Below are 12,458 nucleotides of genomic sequence, written 5' to 3' on the forward strand. Positions count from 1 at the left end.
AACTTGGGATTATCGTATCCTAAGGGAACTGGTTTAGAAGTTGTTGGCTACACAGATGCAGATTTTGCTGGATACAGGGTTGACAGAAAGAGCACTAGTGGAAGCTGTCAGTTTCTTGGACAAGACTTATATCCTGGTATGGAAAGAAACAAAAATTTATGTCAACTTCTACAGCAGAGGCTGGATACATAGCTGCAGGAAGTTATTATGCTCAAGTGCTTTGGATTAGAAATCAGCTAATGGATGTTGAGTGGCATTTATGACACTTTATAATGCTCTAATAAGCTTTGAATTGATGCATTTGTACTCAAGTTATTAAGTGTTTTAACGTGTTTTCGAGTATTTTTGCATTTCAGGCATTATCTAGGTAATTAGGTGAATTAGTGTTGTTTTGGTGCTAATTTGGTGTCAAGGTGGTGTTGGAATAAAAGCTCGTTGATGCCGGCTCGAAGCTACAAGAAAAATGAAGAAAATAAGTTCTGGAAAAAGCCCAGCGCGACCGCGCCGAAGTACAGAAAGCCAGCACGCCCGCGCTGATCAAGCGCGCGGCCGCACCGTGTCGGGATGATAAATTCCTGTTTCCATTTGGTTTCTGAGGGAAAGAATTCTACACTGCATGGGGCTGCTATATAAACATCTTTATGTCATTTTTAATAGGAGATGAATATATATCAAGCCGGAGACATATCAAGGAGAGCGGGGAGAAGACCGTATTAGCACGATTCAACGAAGACGAAGAAGATCTTGTTTTTACTTATGAACCTTTGTTTTAAGTTGTATTTGGATGCTAGTTTTATTGCTTGTGAACCTTACTCTTGTTTCTTACTTGGTTTTATTTATTCGTTATAAAGACTACGTTTGTTATATCATGTTTTCATCGGAACCCACGTTGATGATAAGTCCGATTATGGGCTAATCCTTATCGTGGGGTTCTAGCGGATTTATTTATGGATTTCTTTAGTTAAATTGTTTGATGCCTTAGTATGTGGTGATTTTATGATATCTTAGTATTGGTTGTGCGTATTTGTTTTATGACCGTCGCGAACTTATAAGATAGTGTGTTAATTCTTAATGAAGCGAAAGTGAATTTAAGGATTTAGAACTTGCCATGCTAGCATAGGTTTATGTATTTGTTATGCATGATGTGTAGGTAATTTTAACCATCGTACTTGCCCTGTGTAATCATGATAAATAACTTATTCTTAAATCGTTATGTTATCAAATTCTATAGACATATAGGGTCTCAATATAATTGGTGTATATTCAGCTTTTATCTCTTTTGTGGATGTCTGGTAATATGGTACTGGTGCAACGAAAGTTGGCGTTTATCAGTTTCATGTTGTCTGATTAGTGTCATCACCATTGCATGCTAAGGTTAAGGACAATAAGGCTATTGAATGAAGTATTTAATAAAGTTCGAATCCTATGTTTGTCATATATATTAATTAAGTCAGTATTAATCTCGTAGTTATAATTATTAGTTTAATTCTTAATTATAAACAACCTCAATTTGTTATAGTCTTAGCATTGAATAATAACCATACATTGTTGCTTAAGTGCGTGAATTAATTAGTTAACCTATACAGTCTTTGTGGGAACAAACTAGAAAAGATTCCATACTACTTGCGAACTCGTATACTTGTGTGTATTATTAGCGCATGTTTAACGACTAACAAGTTTTGGCGCACTGCCGGGGACTGCAGTGTTAATTTATAGTTTATGTGCTTTCCATCAGTGGTCGTTAAAGTTCATTGACTTGGACATTGTTACCTATCTGTTTCCTTGTCTTATTTTAGGTACTCTAGCGAGGGTGTATGCATACACATTCGCATACTCGTAAGAGAACACTGGATAAAGCCGAGGAAGAAGTTGTGGTAATTCGTAAGGAAGTTTTCGAGGAAGAAAAGAAGGTAGAAGGAGAAGAGAAAGTCAAAGAACCAGTTGTAGTAGCGATGGGAGATCAAGCGGAAAATTCTAAGGCTTTGATGGACTATTCTCATCCTAAGATTAATGACATTCAGTGAAGCATCATCAGACCAGCCATCAGGGCTAACACTTTTGAGATCAAGTCAAGTACGATTCAGATGGTACAGAACTCATTTCAGTTTGGGGGTTCTCCTACTAAAGACCCCTACATGCACATCAGATATTTCATCGAGATCTGCTACACTTTTAAATTCAATGATGTGACTGAAGATGCTATCAATCTATGCTTCTTCCCATTCTCTCTGAGGGACAAGGCTAAGTGCTGGTTACACTCTCTGCTAACTCGATCTATCACCACTTGGGAGGATCCTGCGTAAATGTTTCTAACTAAATTCTTCCGCATGGCGAAGACTACTGCAATCAGGAATGCTCTTACCCAGTTTGCTCAGCAAACAGGAGAATCTCTGTGTGAGGCTTGGGATCGATATAAGGAGATGCTAAGGAAGTGCCCACACCATGGCATGCCTGATTGGATTAATATCAACTGTTTCTATAATGGATTGGGTGCTACTTCTAGACCCATGCTTATGAACTTATTTAACTGATGGCTGCTAATGAGTACCAGAATCCTTCCCAGAGACTAACTCAGGGAAAAGTCGCAGGAATTCTGGAGTTGGACGCAGCAACTGCTATCGCTGCCTAACTTAAGGCTTTGACGATGAAGGTGGACACTTTGGCTAATTATGGAATTAATCAAATCGCTAGTGTCTGCGAGCTTTGTGCTGGTGCCTATGAAACTAATCAGTGCTCAATTTCTAGTGAATCAGCTCAGTTTGTGAGCAACTTCCACCGATCGCAACAACCAGTGCCAGCCACCTATCATCCCAACAACCGCAATTATCCTAATTTCAGCTGGAGCAACACTCAGAATGCGGTTCAACAGCCTTATCAGCAATATCCAGCTAAGCAGTACAACCCCCCTGGTTTTCAGCAACCATAGTATGCACCTAGACAGCAACTCTAGCTGCAACAAGCCAATAAAAAATCTGAATTAGAGGAGTTGAAGCTTATGTGCAAGAGTCAAGCTGTTTTTATAAGACCTTGGAAAATCAGATTGGGAAAATTGCCAATGCCTTGCTAAATCATCAGGCTGGTACACTACCTAGTGACACCGAAGTGCCAGGAAAGAGGGAAGCTAAAGAGCAGGTAAAGGCAATCAATTTAAGGTCTGGAAAGATGGCGAATCCTGAACAAACTCAAGAGTTGACTGAAAAAGCTGGGGCTGTGAAAGAAGTAGAACATCAGGATGAAAAAGTGGAACCAAGGAAGACTACTGTTGAGCATACTCCTCCTAAGGGTAATACAGGGGAGAAATAGATCTATCCTCCACCACATTTTCCTAAGCGGCTACAGAAGAAAAAACTGGATAAACAATTTGAGAAGTTTCTGGAGGTGTTCAAGAAATTTCATGTCAACATACCTTTCTCCGAGACTCTTAAGCAGATGCCTAGTTATGCAAATTTATGAAAGGTATTCTCTCTCGGAAAGTGAAGCTAGATGATTTAGAGACAGTCACTCTTACGGAGGAATGCAGTGATGTGCTGCAACAGAAGTTGCCTGCGAAGCTTAAAGATCCAGGCAGCTTCACTATTCTGTGTACCATTGGAAAAGTGTCTTTTGATATATGCTTATGCGACTTGGGAGCTAGCATCAATCTGATGCCTTTGTCAATCTTCAAGCAGTTAGACTTTCCTGATCCAAAACCGACTTATATGACCTTGCAGTTGGCCGACTGTTCTAATACATATCCGCGAGGTATTGTGGAGGATGTCTTGGTCAAGGTTGATAAACTCATCTTCCCTACTGATTTCATAATTCTTGATTTCGAGGAAGATAAGAAGATTCCCATAATCTTGGGAAGACCTTTCTTGGTGACTGGCCGAACCTTGATAGATGTGCAGAAGGGTGAGCTCATAATGCGAGTTCTGGATTAGGATGTTAATTTTAATGTGTTCAATTCTATGAAATTTCCTACAGATAAAAAGGAGTGCTTAAAAGTGGAGTTGGTCGATTCGGTGGTCATCTCGGAAATTGATCAATTGTTAAGGTCTGATGCCTTAGAAAAAGCCTTGTTGGGGAATTCAGATAGTGAATATGATGAAAGTGAAGAACAATTGCAGTATTAGAATGCTTCTCCCTGGAAGAGGAAGATAGATATACCTTTTGAATCTCTTGGAATGGAGGAATTGAACAAGACTCCTAAATGCCTCAAGCCATCTATTGAGGAAGCTCCTACTCTTGAGCTTAAGCCTTTACCTGAACATTTGAGGTATACATTTTTAGGTGATACATCTACTCTGCCAGTTATTATTATATCTGACCTTTCAGGTAGTGATGAGGAAAAGCTTCTGAGGATTCTGAGAGAGTTCAAATCGGCAATCGGATGGACTATAGCAGATATCAAGGGAATCAGCCCTTCTTACTGCATGCATAAAATTCTTCTAGAGGAAGGTAGCAAGCCTACGATTGAGCAACAATGAAGACTTAATCCAATCATGAAGGAAGTAGTGAAGAAGAAAATTCTTAAGTGGCTAGATGCAAGGATCATCTATCATATATCTGACAGTTCATGGGTAAGCCCGGTTCAATGTGTGCCAAAGAAATGTGGTATTACTGTGATAGCAAATGAGAAGAATGAGCTTATTCCTACTAGAACAGTCACCGGGTGGAAAGTTTGCATGGACTATAGGAAGCTGAACAAAGCCACTAGGAAGGATCACTTCCCTTTTCCTTTTATTGATCAGATGCTCGACAGGTTGGCTGGTCATGAGTATTATTGTCTTCTGGATGGCTATTCGGGTTATAATCAGATTTGTATCGCTCCATAAGATTAGGAGAAAACTACCTTCACTTGTCCATTTGGTACTTTTGGCCTTCAGATGAGTTTCTTTTGGTCTGTGTGGTGCACCAGCCACATTTCAGAGATGTATGATGAACATCTTTTCTGACATGATTGGCCAGAATATGGAGGTGTTCATGGACGACTTCTCAGTCTATGGCGATTCTTTTGATGAATGCTTGCAAAATCTTGGACATGTTCTCAAGAGGTGTGTTGAGATCAATCTGGTTCTCAATTGGGAGAAATGTCACTTTATGGTGTGTCAGGGTATTATTCTAAGGCACAAAGTTTGTAGTAAGGGTCTTGAGGTGGACAAGACCAAGGTGGGGGTCATTGAGAATCTTCCTCCACCCATTTCTATTAAGGGAATTCACAGTTTTCTTGGACATGCGGGTTTCTATAGGCGTTTCATCAAAGACTTCTCTAAGATTTCGAAGCCATTGTGTAGTCTTCAAGAGAAAGATGTTCCTTTCAAGTTTTATGATGAATGCCTCGTAGCTTTGAGACATTGAAGAAGAGTTTACTCACGGCACCGGTCGTAACTGAACCTGATTGGAATAAACCTTTTGAGATGATGTGCGATGCAAGTGACTATGCAGTTGGAGCAGTTCTTGAGCAGAGGAAGAACAACATATTTCATGTGGTCTACTATGCTAGTAAGACCTTAAATGGTGCCCAACTGAATTATACTACTACGGAGAAGGAGCTTTTGGCTATTGTCTATAGTTTTGAGAAATTTCAATCTTATCTACTTGGGACTAAGGTGACAGTTTTAACTGATCATGCTGCAATTTGATATCTCATCTCAAAGAAGGACTCGAAGCCTAGATTGATTAGATGGGTTCTTTTGCTTCAAGAATTTGAACTAGAGATCAAGGACAGAAAAGGAACTGAAAATCAAGTCGCTGATCATCTCTCATGTTTAGAAAATCCTAATGCTACTTCATTGGATAAGACATTGATAAATGAGTCTTTTCCCGATGAGCAGCTGTTTGCAGTGCAAGAAGAAGAACCGTGGTTTGCAGACATTGTGAACTACCTTATGAGTAATATCATGCCTCCCGACTTATCTTACGCTCAAAGGAAGAAGTTTATACATGAAGTAAAGTGGTATATGTTGGATGAGCCATTTCTCTTTCGACAAGGAGCTGACAAATCATCAGGAGATGTATTCCTTACAGTGAAACGGGGGGGGGGGATCTTACGAGATTTCCACTCAACGGCTTATGGAGGACATTATGGTGGAGAAAAGACAACGGCTCGTGTTCTTCAAGCAGGTTTGTTTTGGCCAACCTTGTTTAAAGATGCTCATCAGTTTGTTTTGAAATGTGATCGATGTCAACGCTTGGGTAAAATGTCTAAAAGGGATGAGATGCCTTTTAATGTGCTTCTCGAGGTTGAAGTCTTCGATGTTCGGGGAATTGACTTCATGGGGCCATTTGTCACATCTTGTAACAATCATTATATCTTGTTGGCGGTTAATTACGTGTCGAAATGGGTTGAAGTTAAGGCGTTGCCAAAGAACGATGCGAAAGTGGTGCTTAATTTTCTTCACAAGCAGATATTCATAAGGTTTAGAACTCCAAGAGTCATAATCAGTGATGAGGCGTCACATTTTTGCAATCGCAAGTTCACTACTATGATGAAAAGGTATAATGTGAATCATCGCATTGCTACGGCTTATCATCCTCAGACAAATGGTCAAGCTGAGGTATCTAATAGAGAGATCAAGCGCATTTTAGAGAAAGTGGTGTGTCCATTGAGGAAAGATTATTCTTTAAAGCTTGATAAAGTTGTTTGGGCGTATAGAACAATATATAAAACTCCATTGGAAATGTCTCCGTTTCATTTGGTTTATGGTAAGGGGTGTCATTTGCCTGTGGAGCTCGAGCATAAGGCATATTGGGCTTTGAAGAAGTTGAATCTTAACTTGGATGTGGCTGGAAAGAAGAGGATGCTTCAATTGAATGAACTCGACGAGTTTCAACTTCAAGCTTATGAGAACAATAAAATGTACAACGAAAAAGTCAAGAGGTGGCACGATCGGGGTCTAGTGCTCAAGTCATTTGTGTCGGGGCAATAAGTTCTTTTGTTCAACTCTCATCCCCGTCTGTTTCCTGGAAAGTTGAAGTCAAGATGGTCAGGGCCGTTTATTGTCAAAACTGTGTTTCCATATGGAGCGGTGGAAATTTTTGAGAATGATCGGGGCCAAGCATTCAAGGTAAATGGTCAAAGGTTGAAGCATTATTATGGTAATACGAAAAACCGCGAGGTGGTTAGTGCCATTTTATTGTCCATTTGATCTCGAGATTATACGTCGAGCTAGCGACGTAAAAGAAGCGCTTCTTGGGAGGCAACCCAAGTTTGTTGTACATTAGTAGGTAGAAGAAGTAAGAAGAAAGGAGAAAAACACAAAAAAAATCAGAAAAAGAAAAAAAATCAGGGCCAACTACAGAAGCTGGGCGCGCCCGTATTGACCAAGCGCGCGGTTGCGCCGTGTTTCCAGTAACCAAGCGCGCCCGCGCTGATCCAGCGCGCGGCCGCACCGGTTTTCCAGAGAGTGCACGCGGCCGAGCCGGGTCCCTGTTCGAAAAAAAATAAAAAACAACAGTTTTAAGAGAAAATCGGGGTTTTTAACCAAAAATCAATTCCAACCCCCTAATCAATTCCATTATTCCCACGCTTTCCACAATCAATTCCCACTTATATTTCTTATAGAATTCACACCTCTCCACCTATAAATACATACACTTATACACAACTTTTCCACCACATCACAAACTCTCAAACACAAATTCTCTCTAAACACTTACATTTTTATTCTCTCTTTTTCAATCCCGATGGCACCTATGAGACAAAGAACATAAGTTGGCAGCAGCACCACTGATTCTTCATATGCGGGTGGTGTGAGGCCCAGGTTTTCAACTCATGAGGCTGAGGAAGAATACATGAGGCTTCTCTCGAAGCCTATTACTAAGGAGCGAGTTTTTCTGCCATCAGGGAAGGATGGTAAGCTGTTAGAGATGATTCTCGAGATGGGCTGGGTTTCTTTTTGTGAGGCACCCGCTGCTGTGCCCATGAGTGTTGTGCGGGAGTTTTATGCGAATGTCAAGACAAAGAAGAATGGTTTCACGGTGGTAAGGGGGAGTATTGTAGAGTACAGTGTTGATGCTATAAGAACGGTGATTGAGCAGCCCGCGGGGAAGGTGGGTCAGGACACTTGGAACGATAACACTCCGGAGGACTTTGATTTGGATCTCATCGTTGCTACTTTCAATGTGCCTGATACTCATTGGAAGTTCAAGAGGGGCACTACTGATTACTCCACGTTCCCTGCTTCGTGCATGAATAGGTTTGCACGGGCTTGGAACTCGTTTATTTGTGCTAACATCATGCCATCTTCGCATGTGCATGAGATTACTGTGGAGCGTGCTCGTCTGCTATGGGGTATTCTTCAGGGTGATTACATTAATTTGGGGATGGTGATTTATCAGGGGATTTTGAGATTTTTGAGAGGAGGTACTGCAGGTGCTATTTCGTATGTATCCATTGTGACAAAGTTGTGTGTGGTGGTTGGTGTTCATTAGCCCGCACATGAGCAACTGCAGCTTTCCAGTGCTCCTATCGACAGTTCTACACTGTTGAGCATGTAGAAGTGGTATGGAGGGAAGCCCGATCCTAAGGGGCTTGGGTATTTATATGATCATCTGCCAGGTGGTGTGCCTATAGAAGCAGCTATGGCGGGAGGTTCTCAGCATGCCCGTCGAGCAGCTTGGAGAGCTCACTATGGAGAGGACGTGGTTCGTCGCAGCAGCAGTAGGAGACAGTAGGAGCAGAGATGGGAGCTGGTTTGAGTTCGACGCAGTATAGGCGTCTCACAAGGAGGATAGATGCTATGCACGACATCTATAGTTGGTTTGCATACGATCTCACCCAGGCACTTGGGACAGCTTTCAGAGCCACCGGTGTTGATATCCAGTGGCCAGTATTTGGTGAGGATTCCATGTATCCGCCTCCGGACATGCCTGACATTCCACCCGTTGAGGGTGAGGATTCTGATTCACAGTAGGTATGCCTGATTCCTTACTATTACCTTCACTGAGGATAGTGAATATTTTAAGTTTGGGGGTAGTAGTTGAAGGAATATAGTTTTGTGTGAGTCTCATATATTTGCATATTTCATGATAGTTTAGTTCATATAGTTGCATATTTTGCCATTTAGTTTTTTTATTTTTATTTATGATAGTTTTATGATAGTTTTTTCATGTAGTTTGATGCATTTACATTAGAACATGATCCCTTAGATAATTTCCTGATTAATTGGTGATATTGATGTGAGTGTAGTGATGTCGTGTTTAGAGATGTTGAGTCTTATCAGATTGATTTGCATGACTAGAGACACTTGTATTTCACTAAGTCTTAGAGGTTGTTAGAGTGCTATATCATAGTCATGGTTTGTTTGTTTTTCGAGGTTTAATTGCTTACTTATATTTAGAATTTAGGATATTCTCTTATTAATAAAAGATATGGATATTTAAAAATTAGAGAAAATTGGATTTCATTGCTAATTGTGTGGCTAGGTATCAAATGGCTAGTAGCCGGCTCATATTTATAGGAGTAGTCTAGGGTTGAATGAGATGGAGCAAAACGCACTCATTCAGAAATTTGTTGAAAAAAAAGAGAAAAAAAATAATGTGTTATGCATAATTGATCACGAGTGGGCTCTTTAGTACTCGAGTTATTAAGTTCTTAGAGGACTTTGTGCCTAGTGACTTAAAACTTTTATAGTCTGGGATCCACTAAGCTAACGCTCGCTACATAGGTACTATTGTATAAGTCTTTTATGGACCTCACTCATTGCACGATTAAATAAGCATACTTGTGTTGTTTTAATATGAATAAAAGCTTGAATCCATGTTAAACTCTGACATAAGAATTGAAGTCTTATAAGTTATTTTGAGTCTAGCTTTTATTCTATTTATAAGCTTGCGATTATTTTGATAAGTAGTGAGTCATGATTGTCGATCTAGTTACGACTGTACATTTGTAAGCATTTGCACACACGCACGTCTCTAATTTGTAAGTTGATTTGTGAGGTTTGACTGATCTGTATGCGAATAATTGCATTTGCTAAGGTATTGCTTGTCGTTTGGTTTAGTTATTCTATGGGGGTCGATGCATTCATATAGTTGCATTCATGCATTTTTGGTTCTTGTTCTTTGAGTCTGTTTATGCTTGAGGACAAGCATTGATTCAAGTTTGAGGGTATGTTGAGTGGCATTTATGACACTTTATAATGCTCTAATAAGCTTTGAATTGATGCATTTGTACTCAAATTTTTAAGTGTTTTAACGTGTTTTTGAGTGTTTTTGCATTTCAGGCATTATCTAGGTAATCAGGTGAATTAGCATTGTTTTGGTGCTAATTTGGTGTCAAGGTGGTGTTGGAATAAAAGCTCGTTGAAGCTGGCTCGAAGCTGCAAGAAAAATGAAGAAAATAAGTTCTGGAAGAAGCCCAGCGCACCCGCGCTGTCCTAGCACACGCCCGCGCCGAAGTACAGAAAGCCAGCGCAACCGCGCTAATCAAGCGCGCGGCCGTGCCATGTCGGGATGACAGATTCCTATTTCTACTTGGTTTCTGAGAGAAAGAATTATACACTGCACGGGGCTGCTATATAAACATCTTTAGGTTATTTTTAATAAGAGATGAATATATATCAAGTTAGACACATATCAAGGAGAGCGGGGAGAAAACCGTATTAGCACGATTCAACGAAGACAAAAAAGATCTTGTTTTTACTTATGAACCTTTGTTTTAAGTTGTATTTGGATGCTAGTTTTCTTGCTTGTGAACCTTACTCTTGGTTCGTACTTGGTATTATTTATTCATTATAAAGACTACGTTTGTTATATCATGTTTTCATCGGAACCCACGTTGATGATGAGTCCAATTATGGGCTAATCGTTATCGTGGGGTTCTAGCGGATTTATTTATGGATTTCTTTAGTTAAATTGTTTGATGCCTTACTATGTGGTGATTGTATGATATCCTAGTACTGGTTGTGGGTATTTATCTTATGAGCATCGCGAACTTATAAGATAGTGTGTTAATTCTTAATGAAGCGAAAGTGAATTTAAGGATTTAGAACTTGCCATGCTAGCATAGGTTCATGTATTTGTTATGCATGATGCGTAGGTAATTTTAACCATCTTACTTGCCCTGTATAATCATGATAGATAACTTGAGCTTAAACCGTTATGTTGTCAAATTCTTTAGACATATAAGGTCTCAATATAATTGGTATCTATTCAGCTTCTATATCTTTTGTGGATGTTTGGTAGTTTGGTACTCGTGCAACAAAAGTTGGCGTTTATCAGTTTCGTGTTGTCTGATTAGTGTCATCACCATTGCATGCTAAGGTTAAGGACAATAAGGCTATTGAATGAAGTATTTAATGAAGTTAGAATCCCATGTTTGTCATATATATTAATTCAGTCAATATTAATCTCATAGTTATAAATATTAGTTTAATTCTTAATTATAAATAACCTCAATTTGTTATAGTCTTAGCATTGAATAATAACCATACATTGTTGCTTAAGTGTGTGAATTAATTAGTTAACCAATACAGTCTCTGTGGGAACGAACTGGAAAAGATTATATACTACTTGCGAACTCGTATACTTGCGTGTATTATTAGCGCGTGTTTAGCGACTTTCAATGGACTATGGCCTAGTGTTACACAAAATTCGTATTATGTGTGACAATACTAGTGTTATATTTATAGTGGCTAATCCAGTTAATCATTCTAGAACAAATCATATTGATGTAAGGTACCATTTTATTAGATAACCTGCTACAAATGGTACCATTAAACTTATTTGTGTTCCAACAGAAAAATAATTAGCTGACATTTTTACTAAACCTTTGGATGAAGTAACTTTCACTAGACTTGTAGGTGAAATTGGAATGCTTAATTCTTCATCCTAAGGCAAGAACTCAGCTAATGTGTTGCAGCAGATTAATTTATAGTAAATCAAAATTAATTTGATTTAATTGGAAATTAACTGAAATATGAATTCTAAATATTTCAGAAATCTCTGCATATTTTTTTTTTCAAAAACAAAATTTCAGCTTGGAATTTTCAAATTCTAAGTAAACTGCTCAGTTGATTAATTTACATCTTTCATATGTAAAATTAACACAAGGCAGAATTAAAATGATCAAAAGTATATAGAGAACTGAGTTCTCGATAAGTCTAACTGACTTATCGAAAAGTCATTTTAAGACTTCTCGATAAGTCAATTTACTTACTTTACGAATGACTTCTCGATAAGCTTTATTATGACTTATCGGTAAGTCATTGTAGAGTTCTCTAGTAGTGTTAATTCACAGAGTTCTCTACAAGTATATCTTTTAGACTTATAAATAACTCAGAACTGAAATAATTTAATTTAAAGAATTATTTTAGTCAAATACTTTTGGAAAAATTATTCTTATTTTATTATGTTTTATTCAAATAAAAATTGGAATCAAATTCAGTCCATTTCTGGACAAACTAGGTATTTATTTGACATCTCGATAAGTTCATTTTAGTTCTCTAAAAGAGTAATTTAAAATGACTTCTCGATAT

General features: G+C 38.8%; 1 non-coding gene across 1 annotated transcript; it reads right to left on the reverse strand.

The window, feature by feature from the left end:
* Positions 1-2,342: 2,342 nt before the first annotated feature.
* LOC141681882 (small nucleolar RNA R71) lies at positions 2,343-2,449 on the reverse strand. Its single transcript, XR_012559307.1, has one exon. It is a non-coding gene; the product is annotated as a small nucleolar RNA R71 (small nucleolar RNA).
* Between the last annotated feature and the right edge of the window lie 10,009 nt (positions 2,450-12,458).

The sequence above is a fragment of the Apium graveolens genome, chromosome 1, assembly GCF_009905375.1.
Source record: "Apium graveolens cultivar Ventura chromosome 1, ASM990537v1, whole genome shotgun sequence".
NCBI lineage: Eukaryota > Viridiplantae > Streptophyta > Magnoliopsida > Apiales > Apiaceae > Apium > Apium graveolens.